We start from the raw sequence: 22,466 nt of genomic DNA, 5'->3' as shown, positions 1-22,466 counted from the left end.
AGCAGTGTGCGGCATGCAGCAGTGTGCGGCGTGCAGCAGTGTGTGGCGTGCAGCAGTGTGTGGCGTGCAGCAGTGTGCGGGGTGCAGCAGTGTGTGGCGTGCAGCAGTGTTTCGTGTAGCAGTGTGAGGCATGCAGCACTGTGTGGCGTGCAGCAGTGTGCTGCGTGCAGCAGTGTCGTGCCGCATGCAGCAGTGAGTAATGCAGCAGTGTGCAGCAGTGTGCGGCGTGCATCAGTGTGTGCCGTGCAGCAGTGTTTCGTGTAGCATTGTGCGGCGTGCAGCAGTGTGTGGCGTGCAGCAGTGTGTGGCATGCAGCAGTGTGTGGCGTGCAGTAGTGTTTCGTGCAGCAGTGTGCTGCTGCGTGCAGCAGTGTGTGGCATGCAGCAGTGTGTGGCGTGCAGCGGCATGCAGCAGTGTGTGGCGTGCAGCAGTGTGTGGCGTGCAGCAGTGTGCGGCATTTAGCAGTGTGCGGCGTGCAGCAGTGTACGGCGTGCAGCAGTGTGAGGCGTGCAGCAGTGTGAGGTATGCAGCAGTGTGAGGCGTGCAGCAGTGTGAGGCGTGCAGCAGTGTGTGGTGTGCAGCAGTGTGAGGCGTGCAGCAGTGTGAGGTGTGCAGCAGTGTGAGGCGTGCAGCAGTGTGTGGTGTGCAGCAGTGTGAGGCGTGCAGCAGTGTGAGGTGTGCAGCAGTGTGAGGCGTGCAGCAGTGTGAGGTGTGCAGCAGTGTGTGGTGTGCAGCAGTGTGAGGCGTGCAGCAGTGTGAGGCGTGCAGCAGTGTGAGGCGTGCAGCAGTGTGCTGCTGCGTGCAGCAGTGTGTGGCGTGCAGCAGTGTGTGGCGTGCAGCAGTGTGTGGCGTGCAGCGGCATGCAGCAGTGTGTGGCGTGCAGCAGTGTGTGGCGTGCAGCAGTGTGCGGCATTTAGCAGTGTGCGGCGTGCAGCAGTGTACGGCGTGCAGCAGTGTGAGGCGTGCAGCAGTGTGAGGTGTGCAGCAGTGTGAGGCGTGCAGCAGTGTGAGGCGTGCAGCAGTGTGTGGTGTGCAGCAGTGTGAGGCGTGCAGCAGTGTGAGGTGTGCAGCAGTGTGAGGTGTGCAGCAGTGTGTGGTGTGCAGCAGTGTGAGGCGTGCAGCAGTGTGAGGTGTGCAGCAGTGTGAGGCGTGCAGCAGTGTGAGGCGTGCAGCAGTGTGTGGTGTGCAGCAGTGTGAGACGTGCAGCAGTGTGAGGCATGCAGCAGTGTGAGGCGTGCAGCAGTGTGAGGCATGTAGCAATGTGCGGCGTGCAGCAGTGTGCGGCGTGCAGCAGTGTGTAATGCAGCAGTGTGTAATGCAGCAGTGTGCGCAGCAGTGTGTGGCGTGCGGTAGTGTGTGGAGTGCAGCAGTGTGCGTCGTGCAGCAGTGTGTGGCGTGCAGCAGTGTGTGGCGTGCAGCAGTGTTTCGTGCAGCAGTGTGCGGCGTGCAGCAGTGTGCTGCGTGCAGCAGTGTGTGGCGTGCAGCAGTGTGTGGCGTGCAGCAGTGTGTGGCGTGCAGCGGCATGCAGCAGTGTGTGGCATGCAGCAGTGTGTGGCGTGCAGCAGTGTGTGGCATGTAGCAGTGTGCGGCGTGAAGCAGTGTGCGGCGTGCAGCAGTGTGAGGCGTGCAGCAGTGTGAGGCGTGCAGCAGTGTGTGGCGTGCAGCAGTGTGTGGCGTGCAGCAGTGTGTGGCATGCAGCAGTGTGAGGCGTGCAGCAGTGTGAGGTGTGCAGCAGTGTTTCCTGTAGCAGTGTGAGGCGTGCAGCAGTGTGTGGCGTGCAGCAGTGTGCGGTGTGCAGCAGTGTGTAATGCAGCAGTGTGTAATGCAGCAGTGTGTGCAGCAGTGTGTGGCGTGCCGTAGTGTGCGGCATGCAGCAGTGTGTGGCGTGCAGCAGTGTGTGGCATGGTTTGTAAACAACAAGAAAAGCGGACATCAAAGGAAGGGTGGGAGGGAACGAGCATATGGGGTGTGAGTTATAATGAAAGTTAATTGTTGTAAGAGGGGATGCAGGAAGTGAGGACGAGCAGGCGCTGGCGAAAGCAGTCTGCTGCTTTCAAGTCCGATGCCAGATGCCAGCTTCGCGCTTGAATGCCTCACATGCACTGGCCATAAACCACATTCCTAAGGTCTTGTGCCCCTTACTAAATCTCTCTGAATGCGTGAGGCGGCGCATGCGCAGGAAGTAGCTGGTGGCAAATGGAATGCGCGTGGTTGTGCGCGTAACCGCCACCCGATCCGCCTGGGAAGCCTTTGGGAGCCTTTTCTGAAGCCCCTACATAAGTCTCGCTGAGTGATCGCTTACGCGATAGCCAGGCGAGACCTAAAAAGGGGTGGTTGTGGAAAACCTTGCACCCTGTGGCGGGAACCCCATGGTGCCTGCCACACTGTGCATGGTTAGAAAGAGAGGACCCATGGGTATCCCACGGCTCCAACCGGAGGCCTTCGGGTAAAGGGGGGCCAGCTACGGCCCCCAAAGGTCAGATTCCGACAGCCAATCCATGTCAGACAAACTGAGTCAGAAGGGCTATCTGACATTGTAACCGCTCAGTTGGAAACACGGTCCATAGAGTCGTACAAATCGGCTTCGACCAACTAGGTTTCTCCGAATGCTGGTCGGAACCGAGTTGGAAGGACCGAACGGTTACCTACCATCGTAATCGGTTGGTCGTAAATGTTTCTGAATTGGTCGGAAACATGGGTTTTGAATCGGATTCGGACAAACCGAATGCCGTTCAAAGCCTTTCCGACCAACATCGTAATCGGCCCCTAAATGTCTTTCAAATTACTTTTTCGGACAAATGGCCCGATTCTTATGTTGTTATGTTATGGTAAAATTATTTGTAGAGCGCACATACACCGAGTGGTTTCTTGGCGCTATATATAGGAGTAGCCTGGGTCCTGGTGAGTTATTCATATGCCTGAGTGAACAGCCAGATTTTAAGGAGTTTCCTGAATCTCGTGATGTCTGTACAGGATCTGATGTCAAGGGGCAGGACGTTCCAGAATCGTGGGACCAGCACCGCAAATCTGCAGCCGCCTAGCCTCTTTGATTTATAGGATGGGGCGAGCAGAAGTTTCATGTTGGCTGAGCACAAATTGCGGGTGGGTATGTATCTCTTAATGATATTGGAGACAAATTCTGAGCAAGTGCCATGCAGGGATTTGAAATTTTGAAGGCACAGCGTTGTGATATGGGGAGCCAATTTAGCTTCCTCATAAGAGGGGAGGCATGTTGCCATCTGGGCAGATGAAAAATCAGTCTTGCTGCATGATTTTGCACAAGTTGCAGTCTTTTGACTAGATAGAATGGCAGACTGAAGTACAGTGAGTTAGCGTAGTCTATGTGAGAGATGACCAGGGCTAGAATTACCTGCACTAGTGCTTCCCTAATAAGAAGTCTACTGATTTTCCTTATCTTCCGTAACTGAAAGAAGCAGGTAGAGACTACTGTTCCGATCTGAGACTTCATAGATAGGTTGCAGTTGATTATGACCCCAAGGCTCTTAGCTGAGGAGGATGGGTTTGGGGGAGAGCCCAGCTCAGCTGGCCATAAATGTGAGTTCTAAGAATTTCAAGCACCTCCTACAGGATCAGCTCGACTTTGTCTGGGTTTAATTTTAAGTGGTTACTGGTCATCCAATTGCAGATAAGCAGCATAGTGGCTTGGGACTCGGACATAGAATCAGACGTGTTGTCGATGGTAAATATTAGTTGCAGGTCATCTGCAAAATTAAATGTACTCACATTTCTTTCACTTAAGGACAATATTCATGGGAGAAGGTACAAGTTGAACAGGTGCGGGAATAGTGAAGATCCCTGAGGTACTCTGCACGTTGACTTCATATTAGGTGCAGTAAAGTAGGAGAGGGGAACAGACTGGGAACGGTCCTCCAGCAAGGACGTAATCCAGCTGAGAGCTGAACCCTGGAGTCTTGCATCCCTGACACGGTCCACTAAAATACTGTGGTCGACCGTGTCAATTGCTGCTGACAGGTCCAACAGCACCAGAGCCAGAGGGGTGCCCTTGTCGGCATCCTTCAGTAGCTTGTCCAACACAGTCAGTATTACTGCCTCAGTTGAATAAGAAGGTTGGAAGCCTGCTTGGTGGGGATCAAGATAATGAGACTGTTCAATGAATGAGCAGAGGCAGTTTGTCACATGGGATTCCCATACCTTGGCCAGGAAGGGAAGCAAGGATATGGGGCAGTAGTTAATCAGGATCAGGGGATCTGCCCTAGGTTTTTTCAAACGGGGAACTATGATAGCTTTTTTGAAGGCTCTAGGGATTTTATGGCTCTATTCTTAAAACATCTCCCCTCCAGAAAATGTCTTCTGTGAGGGCAACATCTCGTTCCTCACTGTTAGATTTGGGGGTCTCTAGTTGGCAGAGGTAGGTACCTTTGACCAAATAGGGGCCCTTGCGTCTAGTCAGGGTAAGGGGGTACACTCCTAAAATAACCCCTGCTCACCCCCTTGGTAGACTGGCACGAGCAGACAGGCTTATCTCAGAGGCAGTGTGTTAAGCATTTGTGAACACATACAGTAACTCAGTGACAACACTACAGATGGACACCAAACAAGTTGTAGTATAAAAATAAGTATTCTTTATATAGTATTAACACAAGACCATAAACTACAAAAATCCACAATACTGTCCTTAAAATGGTAGAATTTGCTTAGTTCTCTCTAGATGTTAAAATGCGACACTTTGAGTTCAATGTACCTTTGGATGAGTAATGCTATACAACTAAAGTGTTGCAGGGAAGGTGATGCGTCAGTTCCTTACACGCAGGAACGGTGATGCGTCGGTCGTCTTACTGCGCTTCCGTGGCGATGCGGCCCACAACGCCATGATGCGATGAAGATCCGGTGCAATGAAACAAAGATGGCGTCTTCTTCTTGATGTGACATGATGCATGCATGCCCGATGGCCGTGCGGCGACTCAACGATTCTTCTGAGCCGCGACAGGCTCTGCGACACGCTTCTCCGGTGATGCAAGATGCTTCGGTGATGCGATGCGACAGCTGCAGCGACGACACCCTTCTTCAGTGATGCGATGACAGTGGCTGTGGCGGCAACACTCTTCTCTGGTGATGCAAGACTTTCTGTGATGCGATGCGACAGCTGCAGCGGCGACACCCTTCTTCAGTGATGCAACGACAGCGGCTGTGGCAGCGACACGCTTCTTCGGTGATACGAGATGCTTCTGCGATGTGATGCGACAGCTGCAGTGGCGACAGTGATGCCAGCTCGTGCTACCAGCTCCTTGCAACACGCAGTCCCTCAGAAAGCCCAACACAACTGCAGGCACTTCCAAAGAACTCTTGGGGAGCTGGTGGTTGAAGTCTGTTGTCCCTGAGACTTCAGAAGGAGGCAAGCTCTTTCTCAAGCCCTTGGAGATCCTTCACAAGTTGAAGTACACACAAAGTTCCTTTCTCCTCTCTTTGGCAGTCAGGCAACTACTGCAGGCCAATCCCTCAAGCTTAGGTATAGTCTTTCCTTAGTCTCTCTGGTTCCTCTCCTCAGCAATGGTTTCTTCTTGTTTACCAAAAGTGATCTAAAGTTCTGGGGTCTAGGTCCCCCTTTTTATACACAGTTTCTCTTGGTTCTCTGAAGGCAGAGACCTTTGCCTAGTCCAAACCAGTTCTGGTCAGTCCTGGAGCACTTTGTTGGCAAGACTCCTTCTTTCCTTTCACAGTGTAGGCCAGGGACATCAGACGCACCACAGGAGATGGAGCCAGCATTGTGGAGGAAAGGCACAGCCCTATTCAGGTCCCAGGTGCAACTCCTCCCACCCATCTACATGCAGATCTCTCTAGTCCGCTCTGTGCTGACTCACCCTGTCTCCTGGAATCCCCCAGCCCCTGTCACACAAACTCCAGACAAGGAATACACAACCTAGCAGAGGCAGGCTTGGATGGTTAGACAAGAAAACACCTACTTTCTAAAAGTGGTATTTTCAAACACAGAATGTTAAAACCAACTTCACCAAAAGATTCATTTTATCATTCTGAGTTCAGGCATACTAAACTCGAATTTCTTCCTAGTTCCCTGAGTCGGTTAGGATTATAAAATGTAATAATCAAACTGCCCATTCTGGCCTATGGGGAACAGGTAGCCTTGCAATAGTGAAAAACGAAAATGGCTGTAATTCACAATTAGGACATGCCACACACATCAGGGCATGTCCTACTTTATACTTACAATGCACCCTGCCATTGGGCCTACCATAGGGGTGTCTGATATGAAGAAAAGGGAAGGTTTAGGGACTGGCAAGTGGGTGCACTTTCCCAGTCAGCATGACAGTACCAGACTGCACACCGGCTCTGCAATGGCAGACCTGAGACACACTTAACAGGCTGCTTCTGTGGGTCGCACAACCAGTGCTGCAATCCCACCAGCAACATTTGGTTTACAAGCCCTGGGCACCCCTGGTGCACTGTACTAGGGTCTCACAGGTAAACCAAACTAGCCAATCATGGAATCACTAATCCATACATCAATTTACCATAGGGAGCACTTGCACTGTGTCACTGGACAGCAGCGGCACAGTGCCCAAAGCACCTATAACCAGCAAAAACACATGAGGCAACAGCGCAAAATGGAAGGGAGACCCACGACAAGGTGTCAGGTCTAAAACTCACACACATGTTCAGGAATGGTGGGATATCGCCAATTGCAAATGTAAGCAGATGTCAAGCAGGGGTGGGTTTAATGGCCTTTTCAGTGGGTCCATCAGCAATGGTTTGGAAACATCCAAAACCTTGCAACTTTGTTAGTAACCAACATTTATTAGGTAGTTTCCTGATACTACAAACACTGTTGCGGCAGAAAAACATACTTTTTACAGGTCTAAACAGGGAGGGAACACCACTAAAAATGACAGGAGTGTTGAGGAATTAGAATTTTTGCATGTGTAAATTCGGGCACATGACAGCAGTGGAAATCTATGACAGCTGTGAATTTCCGGCAACACCACAGCAATCTTTTTTTCAAATCCCAGAAAAATAAAAAATATATTCCAAATTTAGGAGCAACCCACCAGGAATACATTTCCAACTGTTATTACGGTGGGACTGTCAGTCAGCTAATACTTAGCCCGCACAGCAGTCGCCACAGTTCACTGAAGGTAAACACAGTTTCATGTCTCCAAAGACCATTCAAAGCAAAGCGACAATTTATATTTACACTCAGTGTCTGAGCCTGGACTTGGTGCCAGCTGTCGTCCTTGCAGTTTCCACTGTCACTGCTTGGGCGCAAGCGAGAGCACACCCAACAGTGCTGATGAAGGGGGCCAAGGCCAATGCTTCCACTGATCTGGGCATCTAAGGAGTTCTGAGGGTGCACCTCTATGAATACTAGACCTAGGCCTTTTCAGGAGGAGCCCTTCAAGCAGGCTGCAGGGGCAATTACAGATCTGGCAGTGCACGTAGGCCATTCCTCAGTAACTGGTGTCAATAGGGTCTGCAGCTCATCTTTATCTGTTAATGATCTGGCAACAAAGCAGAATTTAGGGGAAGAAAATGGAGGTGGATTTGGGAGCGGTGAGAGCTGGCAGTTTGTTACAGACACTCCGCATTGGCAATAAATACAGTGCAATATAGGCCAGTGGCACCTTTGCTGTTTCATTTCTAGAACATACATAGAGCTAATACAATGGACCCCAATCATGGCCCGCAGCACCATCTGCTAGTCCTGTAGTTACCCCCATCCATTGAGCTCTGCAAGAGCTTTGACATTTGCCAATGAACCCGAATTTCGTAGCGCAAACTGCTCTTAGAGTTCAAGGAACGACATTCACATCCCAGCCGGTGCACTCCAGACTTGCACTCATCAATCCTAATCTAGTCATGGAAAACCGTGAACAGCAAAAACCCCTCATCCCTAGTCTGGAGCAGCCCGTGCGGTCCAACCGAGTCTCACTCCTCCTGCAGTTTGAGTTGTTTTCAGCATATGTGTGGCTGCGGGGAGTGCAGCATTGTTGAGTGTGGGCAGGGCTCATGTTCCAGAAGGGCCAAAGTCTTGTGTGGGTCATGCTGTCCCACCATCTACAATGGCAATAAATAGATACTACGCCTCTGCGTTTATAATGTATGCTATGTTGTTGTCTCGCGTATTTGATGTATACAAACGTATTTAAGGAGAACCACAGCCCAGTCTTATTACATAAACCCATAGGGTGATCAGTGAAGATGCAGAGTCTGGTTGAAACCCATCTCCCCTGTACTGTGGTAATAACTGAGGATTTGACCTAAGCACAGTAGTAATACAAAGCCTGAATCTGTGTTTATTATTACACCTCCTCCCAATAACATGTTTTATTGAGCCACACGTTTTTCACTGGCAATCCATTAATTAATATTGCTTTTATAGTAATATTAAAATTGTTGAGTGTGGGACGGGGGGATAACTTATGTGAAGGGACGCCTCATTATGCCCCTCCACTACGTTAACAAAGGAAATAAATAGCATATTACCCTCTGCACATCTATATGCATAGGCCATGCTGTTATTTTCATATACACACAGTATCTAACTCTTAGCTGAGCATAAATCAGGGTAGTAGGCTAACATTACAATAAGTTGGCATTGGAAGCATGGCCCCAAAGGCCCAAATGCTTTTTTTTGTAATGTGATATTAGAGTGGGATTTGTAAGGCAATAAGCATTGTTATCTCACTTAAATTACCCTCTGCTGCGTTAATAACATGGAATACATTTGGCCATTGTAATTTAATAAATGTATGAATGTATAAATGTATATATGTGTGATAATACATGTGTAATTTGGTGACATTTCTTTTCAGTTGCATGGCATATAACATTTATTTATTTACACACACAGACACACTGTGGTCCTACCATTGAGAAATTCACACATCGATCAAGGGCAAAATTCACTCAATTAATGAAAACCAAAACAATTCCATTATAACATGCAGCAAAAAGCTACATTCTTTTGAAGATTAGCCTATCTTGCGACACTGCTTCTGGTCCTTAATATCTTTAGTACAAAACGAGCACAAACCCTCTGCATTCAAATCAATTTGAGTGAATGTGTGCCCAACAACACCCAAAATACATGTATTATTAAAAATAACAAGACATGCTAAGAATACATGAATATGTAAACAAGCATTGGCATAGCCAATAGGTGTCGCCTTTGGGACCTTATAAGTGTTTAGTCATGCAACAGTTGATGTTGTTGCACCAAGGATACTGTGCTGCATAACTAAACACTTATAAGGTCCCAAAAGCAAGACCTATTGTCTATGCCAATGCTTGTCCTTTGATGCATGTGGGCCTTGATTTCTATAAATATATTAGAAAACAAGAGCAACCCATATGTCCTCGTGAACTGGGTAAGTACATTAGTAACAAAAAACAATGTTCACAAGGAACTCATTCATCAAAATCAATATAAAATTCTACAACTATATTAATTGCTCTGAATAAATCATAAACGAAAGTTATTCCATCAATTAATAACTGATGGAGAGTTATTAATTGATAGAATAACTTTCGTTTATGATTTATTCAGAGCAATTAATATAGTTGCAGAATTTTATATTGATTTTGATGAATGAGTTCCTTGTGAACATTGTTTTTTGGTACTATTGATTTCTATAAATGCACACACAAAGGCGCAGCGTTTTGGCGCTTGTTTAACATGTTTTATTATGACTAGGATTGACTTATTTACACCTGGCTTTGAATGAGCTTTGAGAATTTTTAGAATTTTGTTTCCATACCTACTGCTGAACACCCTGTGCACCTTTAAGAGAATACATTCGGTACATTTTTATAGCTGGTGCTCATTAGCCCTTCGCTGAAATGCTGACACACCACAGATCACAAAGCATTATAAACCAACAAACCAAAGGGTGCTTTATTAGCAGTGACACACAACTAATACTAGAAAGAGTGTTTTCTGCTGGCAGCAGTGAAACAAAAAAGTCTCGTCAACAAGTCTCAGTCGAATGTGTGATCTCATACATTTCCTTAAGGTTTATAATTATTGGTCGTCACTGGGAATTGGGAGAGTGGTGTTACAAAGCAGCAAGAGACCTGGACCCCACTCTCAGTCGCAACCACCTTGGTGTATCTTCAAAATGTTATCTGAATTCCTTTGTGCCAGACGATAATATACACGTGAGTATACTAGTATGAGAAAAAAAAACACAGAACAACAGCAAACAACGCCTAGCGTTTATCTTTTTCCCCCCTCCATATGGGATATATTTTCCACTGTAAAAAAACTGTTAACCGAACACATTTTGGGAGGTGCTCCTATGTCACTCTGTAAATGGATTTTCTCCTACCCATAAGAGGAGTAAATACCAAACTTTCAGGGTATGAAAAGTTCTTTATGTGACTTGTGAATACCCGTAAATGAGTAAGTTTGTGAATGTGACGCCCATTCAACTCCCACAGCCAGATATTTACACACATGGAAAGCTCTATGTAAGTACATGGTTCCTAAACATTATTTAACAAGTTCTCAGGAAACGAGCAGCTACCACAATCAAAACTCATTCTGTGCCACCAGATTTAATAACTATATCAATAAAAAAAAAAACACATATGCAATTCGTGACCAAAATAAAAATCAAATGATGGGACGACTACATCTGTTTTGTCTGTAGTGGAGACAGCGAGCATCCCCAAATGCTACTTTTAGCCAAAACACTAAATACAACAGACTTAAGCCACCACAAAATATAAAAGTTTATGCGCAAAGTCTGACAGCTGGCTACTGGAAGAAAACATTTAAGGGCAACCAGTAATCGACACCACCATGGGGGACGGGGTGGATTAAAAGGGTGAGGTGAGAAAAACAGCGTTCTAGGAGATGAATTCGAGCAGGAGGTGCAAGGGGGGCAAGGCCCGCTCAGCTAGTGGTACCCGATCGCCCTCACAAGGACATTCCCTTTCAATCATGAGCAATAGTGTCGTATCAACAACGTATTAGCGTCGGGACTACACCGTGCTGTGTAGACCATAAAGCAGCTTGTAATCACGCAATCAGGCACGGGGAGATTAAGTGATGTGCCCAAAATCTGTTAAATCGATGCCAGGACTCGAACCCGGTTCCCAGTTGCAAAGTCGGCAGCTGTGGTTCTAACGCCAAGATCTCTCCCTATCTAAAGAAGAAGCCACACCGATTACTTTAAACGGGATGAAATAAGTAGGCGGGTAATCTAAAACGGCCATGGCCTAAGAGGTTTAGCTATGAATCATTTCCAAAATGCGTGGCTTATGTAATTAAGGACATGGTTTAAAACGTCAACTTAAATCACAAATTTAATTGAAGCTCGTGACCGCTGTTCTGTAGAGTCCAGTGTTTGACGAGCACCTGTTCTAAGCACTTTTATGACCCAATATGACTGACCGGCACCATCAGAAAAACGCTGTCTCCAGCCTCAGCTCCAGCGCTTCCAATTATGCACGTAATTAACAGCCACTCACAAAGTGAACTCAGAGACTCGGCTCCGTATAAGAGCAATAAGCTGCACGAAAAACAAGCACTGGAAGATGAGAAAGCGCCAAAATATTTTGAGAATAAGTTGCTAATTAGAAATATCTCAATTTGGAGATTTTTTTATTAGATCTGATGAGCGTATTGATTTAAGAGGCAGGGCATTGCAAATGGAATGCCAGAGTCTGGAAATGTATTATATTGGGGCTGCCATTACACAAGAGCTTGTCTTGTTTTTAATGAGTTTGCTAAACGACCACATTCACATCTAATGCCAGCAGCGCAACCAATTGATTAGGTCGCGCTTCAGTGTCATGTGCAGAACAAATTTCACAAAATGAGGGGAATGCCTTATTCGCCTTCGTGCTGGCTACTAAGGCTCCCCTGCAATGCGCGGAAATTGAGTCGCAGCCCGCGTGCAGTCAAATCTTTGGGCGCGTGATGCTCTTGGTGAAAAGAATGCCCGTACCGGAACCTCCAGCCACGCGACGCCCTCGGTGAAAAAAACCATACCGGAAGTGCCGTGCGGTCAGAAGGCGGCACCAATGAGATCTGACTTGGAGTCCTGGAAGGCAGGAAAACATCTATGTCTAGCTGGCCTAGCAGCAGCGACAGTTTTAGGAGCCGTTGAGCTGAAGGTGCTCTGGTGACAGAACCCGCGAAGGCTCTGAGGTGGAGATGCTTCAATTGGACGTGTTGCTGGGCGTATTGCATCATGCTGGTGAAGGGGCCGTTTACTATTGGGGCGCTGTTTCTTAAACACGTTTGCGGAAGAGTCGATGCATCATTTTGCCCTACTGCAGTTAACAGCGCGTTTAGTCATGCTCCTTAATTTCTCTATGAGTCATACGAAGTAGAATTCTTCGCTGTTTATCTGATTGAATCAGACCGCTTGGCTGTAATCAAGAAAATTTAATACCATACTGTATTTCCTGTTATTCATTTTGACATCAACTGCCCTTAGGACTTCAGTTAAGATATTGATATCACACATGCTAATGTTTTAGAAGAGTAACGTGGGAGATTGAAACAAGACGCGCGGCTGCGAGACGTGCTCTGTGGTGGGGGAGAGGGAGGAGAATTGAAGCACGCACTTGGGAGAGCAAGCGAGAGGAAAGCCAGATGGCGCCTGATGGTGCGCTGTAAGGGTGCCCGCAAGTGATGCGAGGAATGCGCGTTACTGTGCGTGTAACCGCATAAAAAGCTGTGGTCGGCTTTTTAAAAGCCCACTCACTAAATGTCGCGCCAGTGCAGCTCATGCGCTGGCGAGACCTAAAAACCGATAGGAAATATACAGATCTTTTATTTCTTTTATGTATAGGTTAAATTATCTTTATAATTTTACCTTACTAGTGTTCCGACCTACCACTCCGTTTCAGAATGCCCCACTCACTCAAACGATGATTCCATAACATCTTTTGCACCCTCCCAGTAAAATGATTATATTTTTCATTATTTTATTTTTTTCTGCACCGCTCATGGTTTGCCTCACATTTTTCCTCTTAGTTTCATGAACTCACTACTTTTCAACTTGATATTTTGCCTAAAATGAGGACATTTCACCCCAGCTAATAAGCACAACCTGAAGATGCATCAATTGTTATGATGTTTTAAGTAAGCCCTGTCTTCTGGAAATGAAAATCAGAGCCGGATACCGCGCCCTGGACGCACTGCTGGAGCAGGATACTTTGTTTCAGGTGACATCAAACTTTTGCAGGTGAGATCAGACTTTTTTGTAGTCTCGCTTTAGAAATGGTGCCTCACTTGTGTAGGAGGCCCAAGTACCCGCGACAGGCAAGGGCCCAAAATGTAGTGAGGCGACATCAACATTGCCTATCAAAAAATGTTTTGGGCCCTTGCCTGTCGCGGGTACTTGGGCCTCCCACACAAGTGAGGCACCATTTTTACCGGGAGACCTGGGGGAACGCTGGGTGGTGGGAAATTTGTGTGAGCCTGGTGATGCCACAACTTTCCCACACAAAAATGTGTGAAAAAAGTGATTTTTTTAGCTAAAATTGAGGTTTGCAGGGGACTCTGGGTAAGGAAACGTTGGGGAATCCACGCAAGCTATACCTCCCTGGAAGCCCCCGGGTGTCTAGTTTTCAGAAATGTATGAGTTTGGTAGGTTTCCCTAGATGGCCGCCGAGCACCGGGCCAAAAACCCAGGTGAACCCCCCTTGCAAAACCAGGTGGTTTTAAGATAGGCAATTTTGATGTTGCCTCACTACGTTTTGGGCCCTTGCCTGTCGCGGGTACTTGGGCCTCCCACACAAGTGAGGCACCATTTTTACCGGGAGACCTGGGGGAACGCTGGGTGGTGGGAAATTCGTGTGAGCCCGGTGATGCCACAACTTTCCCACACAAAAATGTGTGAAAAAAGTGATTTTTTTGGCTGAAAATTGAGGTTTGCAGGGGATTCTGGGTAAAGAAACATTGGGGGAGCCATGCAAGCCATACCTCCCTAGAAGCCCCCGGGTGTCTAGTTGTCAGAAATGTATGAGTTTGGAAGGTTTCCCTAGGTGCCAGCAGAGCTAGGGTTCACAAACTACAGCTAGGCACTTTGCCAAAAAAGGGTCATTTTTCACTGCAAAATTGAGGTGTGACCACGTTGCGTTTTGCGCCGTTTCCTGTTGCGGGCACTAGTCCGACCCGCACAAGTGAGTTACCATTGTTCTCGTAAGACTTTGGGGAACGCGGGGTGGGTGGAAATTTGTGAATCCACGCAGATTCCGGAACTTTCCACCACAGAAATGTGGGGAAAATGTGTTTTTTTAAACAATTTTTTTGTTTTGTAAGGGATTCTGAGTAACACACCCTGGTGGGAGGCAGTCAAGTCGCCCCATCCTGGATTCCTCTGGGTGTCTAGTTTTCAAACATTTATAGGTTTACTAGGTTTCCCAAGATGCCTGCAGAGCTAGGGTTAAAAAACTACAGCTAGGCACTTTGACAAAAAAGGGTCATTTTTCACTGCGAAATTGAGGTGTGACCACGTTGCGTTTTGCGCAGTTTCCTGTTGCGGGCACTAGGCCGACACGCACAAGTGAGGTACCATTTTTCTCGTAAGTCTTTGAGGAACGCGGGGTGGGTGGAAATTTGTGGATCCACGCAGATTCCGGAACTTTCCACCACAGAAATGTGGGGCAAATGTGTTTTTTTTTACATTGTTTTAGGTTTGCAAGGGATTCTGGGTAATAGACCCTGGTGGGAGGCAGTCAAGTTACCCCATCCTGCATTCCCTTGGGTGTCTAGTTTTCAGAAATGTATACGTTTTCTAGGTTTCCCAAGGTGCCCGCAGAGCTAGGGTTCAAAACTACAGCTAGGCACTTTGCCAACAAAGGGTCATTTTTCACTGCGAAATTGAGGTGTGACCACGTTGCATTTTGCGCCGTTTCCTGTAGCGGGCACTAGGCCGACCCGCACAAGTGAGGTACCATTTCTCTCGAAAGACTTTGGGGAACACGGGGTGGGTGGAAATTTGTGGATCCACGCAGATTCCGGAACTTTCCACCACAGAAATGAGGGTAAAATTTGGTTTTTTCGACAATTCTTTAGGTGTGCAAGGGATTCTGGCTAACAGACCCTGGTGGGAGGCAGTTAAGTCACCCCATCCTGCATTCCCATGGGTGTCTAGTTTTAAAAAATGTATAGGTGTACTAGGTTACCCAAGGTGCCCGCAGAGCTAGGGTTCAAAAACTACAGCTAGGCACTTTGCCAAAAAAGGGTCATTTTTCACTGTGAAATTGAGGTGTGACCACGTTGTGTTTTGCGCCGTTTCCTGTCGAGGGCACTAGGCCGACCCGCACAAGTGAGGTACCATTTCTCTCGAAAGACTTTGGGGAACACGGGGTGGGTGGAAATTTGTGGATCCACGCAGATTCCAGAACTTTCCACCACAGAAATGTGGGGAAAATGTTTTTTTGGGACAATTATTTAGGTTTGCAAGGGATTCTGGGTAACAGACCCTGGTGGGAGGCAGTCGAGTCACCCCATCCTGAATTCCCCTGGGTGTCTAGTTTTCAAAAATGTATAGGTTTGCTAGGTTTCCCAAGGTGCCCACAGAGCTAGGGTTCAAAAACTACAGCTAGGCACTTTGCCAAAAAAGGGTCATTTTTCACTGTGAAATTGAGGTGTGACCACGTTGTGTTTTGCGCCGTTTCCTGTCGAGGGCACTAGGCCGACCCGCACAAGTGAGGTACCATTTTTCTCGTAAGACTTTGGGGAATGCGGGGTGGGTGGAAATTTGTGGATCCACGCAGATTCCGGAACTTTCCACCACAGAAATGTGGGTAAAATTTGGTTTTTTTGACAAATCTTTAGGTGTGCAAGGGATTCTGGGTAACAGACCCTGGTGGGAGGCAGTCAAGTCTCCCCATCCTGGATTCCCCTGGGTGTCTAGTTTTCAAAAATATATAGGTTTGCTAAGGTTTCCCTAGGTCCCGGCAGACCTATGGTTCAAAAACTACAGCTAGGCACTTTGCCAAAAAAGGGTCATTTTTCACTACGATATTGAGGTGTGGCCACGTTGCGTTTTGCGCCGTTTCCTGTCGCGGGCACTAGGCCGACCTGCACAAGTGAGGTACCATTTTTCACGTAAGACTTTGGGGAACGCGGGGTAGGTGGAAATTTGTGGATCCACGCAGATTCCAGAACTTTCCACCACAGAAATGTGGGGAAAATGTTTTTTTGGGACAATTATTTAGGTTTGCAAGGGATTCTGGGTAACAGACCCTGGTGGGAGGCAGTCGAGTCACCCCATCCTGAATTCCCCTGGGTGTCTAGTTTTCAAAAATGTATAGGTTTGCTAGGTTTCCCAAGGTGCCCACAGAGCTAGGGTTCAAAAACTACAGCTAGGCACTTTGCCAAAAAAGGGTAATTTTTCACTGCGAAATTGAGGTGTGACCACGTTGCGTTTTGTGCCATTTCCTGTCGCGGGCACTAGGCCGACCCGCACAAGTGAGGTACCATTTTTCTCGTAAGACTTTGGGAAACGCGGGGTGGGTGGAAATTTGTGGATCCACGCAGATTCCAGAACTTTCCACCACAGAAATGTGGGGAAAATGTGATTTCTTTGACGATTTTTAAGGTTTGCAAGGGATTCTGGGTAACAGAACCTGGTGGGAGGCAGTCAAGTCACCCCATCCTGGATTCCCATGGGTGTCTAGTTTAAGAAATTGTATAGGTTTGCTACGTTTCCCTAGGTGCCAGCAGAGCTAGTGTTAAAAAACTACAGCTAGACACTTCGCAAAAAAAGGGAACATTTTCATTGTGAAAATGTGGTGTGTTCACGTTGGGTTTTGAGCCCTTTCCTGTCGTGGACACTATGCCTACCCACACAAGTGAGGTACCATTTTTATCGGGAGACTTAGGGTAATTTAGATTTGTAAAGCAACTGTTATTACCTATTGATTTTTGTTGCATTTCTGCCTTCCAAATGAAAGACTTTGTGTAAAAAGGGAGTCATTTTGAAAAATGACCGATAATTCTCATGCTAGTATGAGTATTCCCAATTTCGAAAATGTGCAAATATGTACTGTTTCTAAACTCTATAATTTGTTCTCATTTCAAAAATACATAGGTGTCTCTCATACCGATTTTTCCATGTATACATTTTCCCACAATAATTGCTATATACCCGGAACATAATAAAAAACCATTGCAAATTGCTGCTCAGTTTTTGACTCTGGGTTCGTCGGGTTCTTGGTGAACCTACAAGTCCTATATATCCCCACAACCAGGAAGGTCCAGAGGATGTAACAGTATATTGCTTTCAAAGAGCTGTCATAATTAGAAGTTGTTACAGGTTAAAACGTTGACACAAAAGGCTGTTTTTTTCAACTAATTTTCAATTTTTCCTATATTTACCTGTTAGTTTCTATAAAGAAACCTTGATGGATCTACAAAAATGACCCTTTGCTGAATTCAGAATGTTATCTACTTTTCTAAAATGTATAGTTTTCCAGGATCCATTATTGCTTTCACACCCATTTCTACCATTAACTGGAAGGAGGTTGAAAGCACAAAAATAGCAAAAATAGGTTATGTCCCAGAAAAATGCCAAAACTGTGTAAAAAATGTTGGTTTTCTGACAAAAGTCTGTCATTCCCTAGAAGCTGGGAAAATGGTGATTTCAGCCCCACAAACCCTTTTTTGATACCATTTGCAGAGAAAAACCCAGATGCTTTCATTTGCAGCACGTATTTCCCCCCAAAAAACAATTTGCTGTATTTTGGCTAATTTCTGGGACCCCTCCAGGGGAATCCACAAACCCTGGGTACCTTTAGAATCCCCATGATGTTGGAAGAAAAGGACGCAAATTTGGCGTGGATACCTTATATGGTCAAAAAGTTACAGGGGCCTAAGCGCGCACTACCCTTAATAGCCCAAAAAAGGCTTAGCACAGGGGGGAAAAGGCCTAGCAGCGAAGGGGTTAAGCAAGGGATTTGTTGTTGGTTACTTCCATGTACAAACCCTTACGGTAGAAGATTTGCACTGTGGTAATCCTTGTTAAATTTTAAGAGGGAAATTGTCTAGCCAACAGTACTTTTATACATATTTGTAAATGTGCTTATTGATTTGTCTGATGGATGCCTTGTGAGAAAGTTTATGCTCTATTTGGCATGCCTGAGTTGATGATGGTGCCAAGTCAATGGTAAAGGTTATAGATCTGACTGGTTCATTTGGGAAAGTTATGTCAGATGTCATTGGACTGCTCTGTTCATAATGAAAACACTGAAAAAGTTAGAGGAGGCCTGACTTACTTACTGTGAAAAGCACATGTTCAAACTGGTCGGACTGTAGGAGTCGATTGTCATTACACTCAGTAGAAGATTGTAGACATTTGCTTTGTTACATATAACCTAAGAATATCTCGGGTGGCCAGACCTTTGATTTTGGTTACTCCCTAAGACAACCCCTGGGGATACATTCAAGCTTTGAGAATCCTTGTAATGCTCTTTTCGAGCAGATATAAATTGTTATCCCAGACTTTATTTTCATCATATTTGTAATTTACTAAAACCGACCCCTACCACAAGCTCAGGATCTGGAACCCAAGCTACACTGGAGCTCTTCCCCCCTTTGGACCTAGTAACCTTAGATCCCATCATGCACCGGGTCAAATCGGGCTCCCCATCAGTCCCTGCAGCCCCCGGGCCCTGTCACCAGTCATACCAAACCTCCTACTGACAGTCCTCGACCTGCTTAATGCCTCCATTTCCTCTGGAGTGATCCCCCCGGCATGGAAATGTGCTTTGGTAAAGGCTCTCTTAAAAAAGCCCAACCTTGACCAGGACAACCTGAGCAACTACCGCCCTATCTCCCTTCTTCCTTGGCTGAGTAAGAGCTTAGAAAAGCACGTCAACACAGTGCTAGTAGAGTTTCTAGAAACTAACAATTTACTCCATCTTTCACAGACCGGCTTCCGTCCCCAACATGGGATCGAAACCACCCTCCTTGCAGTAACGGAGGAGGCTAGGAGGATCTTGGATCAAGGGGTTTCTGTGGCAATCATCCTACTTGACCTCAGTGCCGAATTTGAAACTGTAAACCACGACACGCTGATTCATAGACTTGGGAACCTAGGAGTATCAGGCAATGCCATCGCCTGGATACAATCCTTCCTAGGTGAACGATCTTACCAGGTCATTGAAGGAGATGTTGTCTCCAAACGTTTGCCCCTTAGCTGTGGTGTACCTCAGGGCTCCTCCCTGAGCCCTACACTGTTTAATATCTACATGAGTCCCCTGGCAGAAATTGTACGTCCATTTGGCATAAAAATCATTATCTATGCTGATGACACTCAGCTTGTGGTGACATTAAACCACCCCAAGAAGGCACCAAGCAACCTAGGAAGCTGCCTAGAGGAGGTAGCCAAATGGATGGAACACTCATGCCTAAAGCTCAATGGAGACAAAACCAAGCTTATGCTTCTTGGAAACTCTTCCTCTTTTAACTCGGAGCTTCTCTGGCCCAAATGCCTTGGCCCTGCTCCAGTTCCCAAAGACCAGATCAAAAGCCTTGGCATCTAGTTGGACAGCTCAGTACCAAGCGGTAAAACTCTCGGCCACTTGTTTCAGCCTGCTGAGGATGCTACGTAAAATACTCCCCCCTTCTCCAATTTTAGGGTAAACAAATCATGGTCCAAGGTCTCATTCTATCCCGCCTGGACTATGGAAATGCCCTGTATCTAGGGGCTCCCCAAGCCACCACACGCAAGCTTCAGATTATTCAAAACTGCGCAGCTCGCATGCTCATTCAGACCCCTCATCGATAATCCGCAGCCCCTGCACTGAAGAGCCTTCATTGGCTTCCGGTCAGAGAAAGAATCCAATTCAAAACCATGTGCATTGCGCACAAGGCCTTCTGGAGGAATGGTCCTGCAATCAGCAGACCTATGATAACACTCTACCAACCTAGTAGACACCTCTGCTCAGCGTCCTCATCCCTTGCCCTACTCCTGAGAATAAAGAGAGGAAGATGTGGCGGACGCTCCTTTTCCTACAACTTCGCCAAGCTATGGAATGCTCTTCCCCCACGCCTACGGACGGAGCCCAATCTCTTGCCCTTCCACAAACTCTTAAAAACTCTACTTTTCAACAATTACGTCTAAATCTGCAGAGTCCTCTCCCTCTGTCCGCGTTCGTCTGCAGCGCTGGGATGCCTCAGTGTAGCTATTGCGCTATATAAATGTTTTTTTCATTTCATTTCATTTAATCTATGTATAACAATGAATGGTTTGTGGCAAAGATTGTGCTCAATACAGGGTTAGGTTTCTCAAGGTGATAAACCTACGATAAAGGCTATAGGCCTGATTGGTTATTTAGGAAGCAGATGCTATAGGTCTGATCTCTATATTATGAATACTTATGACAAAAGGAGTAGGCCTGTCATTTATTGTGAAAGGCATAAGTTAGACCTTCAAGGGTGGATTGTTATTCCACTGTGTTAAAGCCAGTAGTTAGTTATTGTGTTACATGGACTCTCATAAAATACTATAATGCAAAAGGGGTCCGATGTTGGTTGCCTATCCAACAAAGCCCTAGGGGTAGAAGGATGCATTGAGATATTCCTTATTATAACCTGGTTATATTGAAGCCAGCCTTATGCTCGACATAGTAGGCCTGCGTTGATTATGGTAATAAGATAATGATAAATCGTATAGACCTGATTAGTTAATAAGGAAACGTTTTGTCAAATGCCATAGGTCTGATCTGTTTATTATTAAAAAAAAAATCAAAACACAAGCAGTGGACCTGACTTGTTTATTGTGAAAACTACATGTTAGAGTCAATTTACTTTAAAGGTTGGAGTGGAAATACACTGTTAATGTCCTGGAGAAATATATATTCTTACATGGACTCCAACAGGTTTTGCTGTTAGCCACTTCATTTATAAGCCCGAAGGTAAAAGATTTTTACTGTGATACTCCCTATTAGACTCTTGAGAGGATCTGTCAGGTGTAATTGTCCACTAGGCCCCTGTGATAAAGTAAATATATAAATAAAGTTTACACGCATATGCATACAGGATTTTTGGGTCAGCCCTCTTTTGTCTATTGTCTAGTGTCGGTCACATGCTATTTCTCCCCAAGACGGCATACCACATGCAGTAATAGGTTAAACCATTTCTGACATTGGCTCTATTTCCTGTCAGAAAGAGCATTTTGCCTCATCACATGTATAAATCCAACTGAAAATGAGGGTGCTTCAATGTCTATGCTGGTGTCAGTTCTTTAGTTTTCAGTTTTTCCTTTCATTGATTCCCTTTAATTTCTTTCCTAGTACTATTTTTGGGTATCCTGCAAATTTCCCAACAGTCCTACTGGGTCAGACATTTGTCTCTTTTCTTCTGCAGTATCCTGCTTCCTGTACAGCTACGGTCTCTAAACTGGACAGTCATCCTGGAATGGCATTGTCCATAATGCATCAGTGTTTTAGTGTTGTTTTAGCGTTCAAAGATATCCACCATGTTTAGAAGTGTTATGCTAGCCACCTTGGATCAGTACAGCAGTGATACACTATACACTTGGAATGGTATTATGTGTATTCTATCATTGCTTTTTAAACAAGGATGGGCAATATGCTGCCCCTAAATGTGGCAGCTTAAAGAACTGAGACCTGTATACAATAACACTGCAACACAGTTATCTGCTGCTTTGTTTACATTTATTTTTGTATTGCAAGTCTGTAATTGCCAAGTTGTTGTGCTGCATTTTTACATTTATTCTTTTAATTTATCTTCCATACGCTTGTGGAGCTTGTGTGGCTGTTTTATTGTGGATTGGTAAGGAAGTGAATACAAGAGTGAATCAGTGGGTAGATAAATAGATATATGAGTGAAAGGATGACTGACCGAGTGCATGACTGTTGACGTATTGAGTGCCTAAGCCTTTCAGTGAGTGAAGAGACATTTTCAGTTACAAGCCAGACCTACTGGCATTGACAATGCAAGTTTTATAAGGTTTCGTCTCCCTTTGCCTCGAACATTCTCTTGAGAAAGTTTTAAAAATGCATTTTGTTATATAAATACATGTATTTATTACATGAAAAACACTGATTCTTTAACAAAATACAAATTGATTTTTTAAAACTCAATTTGTGACACATTTGAAGAGACTCATCAAATTACAAAAAATTGAGCTAATTAGTTACAAAAACAAAATTATTCTTGAAAAGAAGAAGCTATTCCCAATTCACAAGATTTATTCAGTGACCAAAACTATCCTTATTACACTATGGTGAATCGCACGAAAAAAACACATGCTAACCCTAGCCTTTTCAACATCTGAGAAAACTGCCTGCAACACCATATCTTTTTTTTCCAGTTTTATATAGGGCAAGCTCGACCCAAAGGTATTGCAGCACATTGTATGAGCACCAGTTTCATTAAACAAGGTCACTTTTTTTCTTTTAGGCGCAGGAGATTAAGGAATTTGCCCAGAATCACAGTATGTAGAGCTGACACAAAGATTTGAACCTGGTTCCCCATT

General features: G+C 45.8%; 1 protein-coding gene across 1 annotated transcript in view; it reads right to left on the bottom strand.

The window, feature by feature from the left end:
• ITPR3 (inositol 1,4,5-trisphosphate receptor type 3) overlaps positions 1-22,466 on the bottom strand; it is an 895,552-nt gene that overhangs the window by 500,096 nt on the left and 372,990 nt on the right.

The sequence above is a fragment of the Triturus cristatus genome, chromosome 1_1, assembly GCF_964204655.1.
Source record: "Triturus cristatus chromosome 1_1, aTriCri1.1, whole genome shotgun sequence".
Lineage (NCBI taxonomy): Eukaryota > Metazoa > Chordata > Amphibia > Caudata > Salamandridae > Triturus > Triturus cristatus.
The sequence above is the reverse complement of the archived record's forward strand: the minus strand, read 5'-3'. Positions and strand labels throughout refer to the sequence as shown.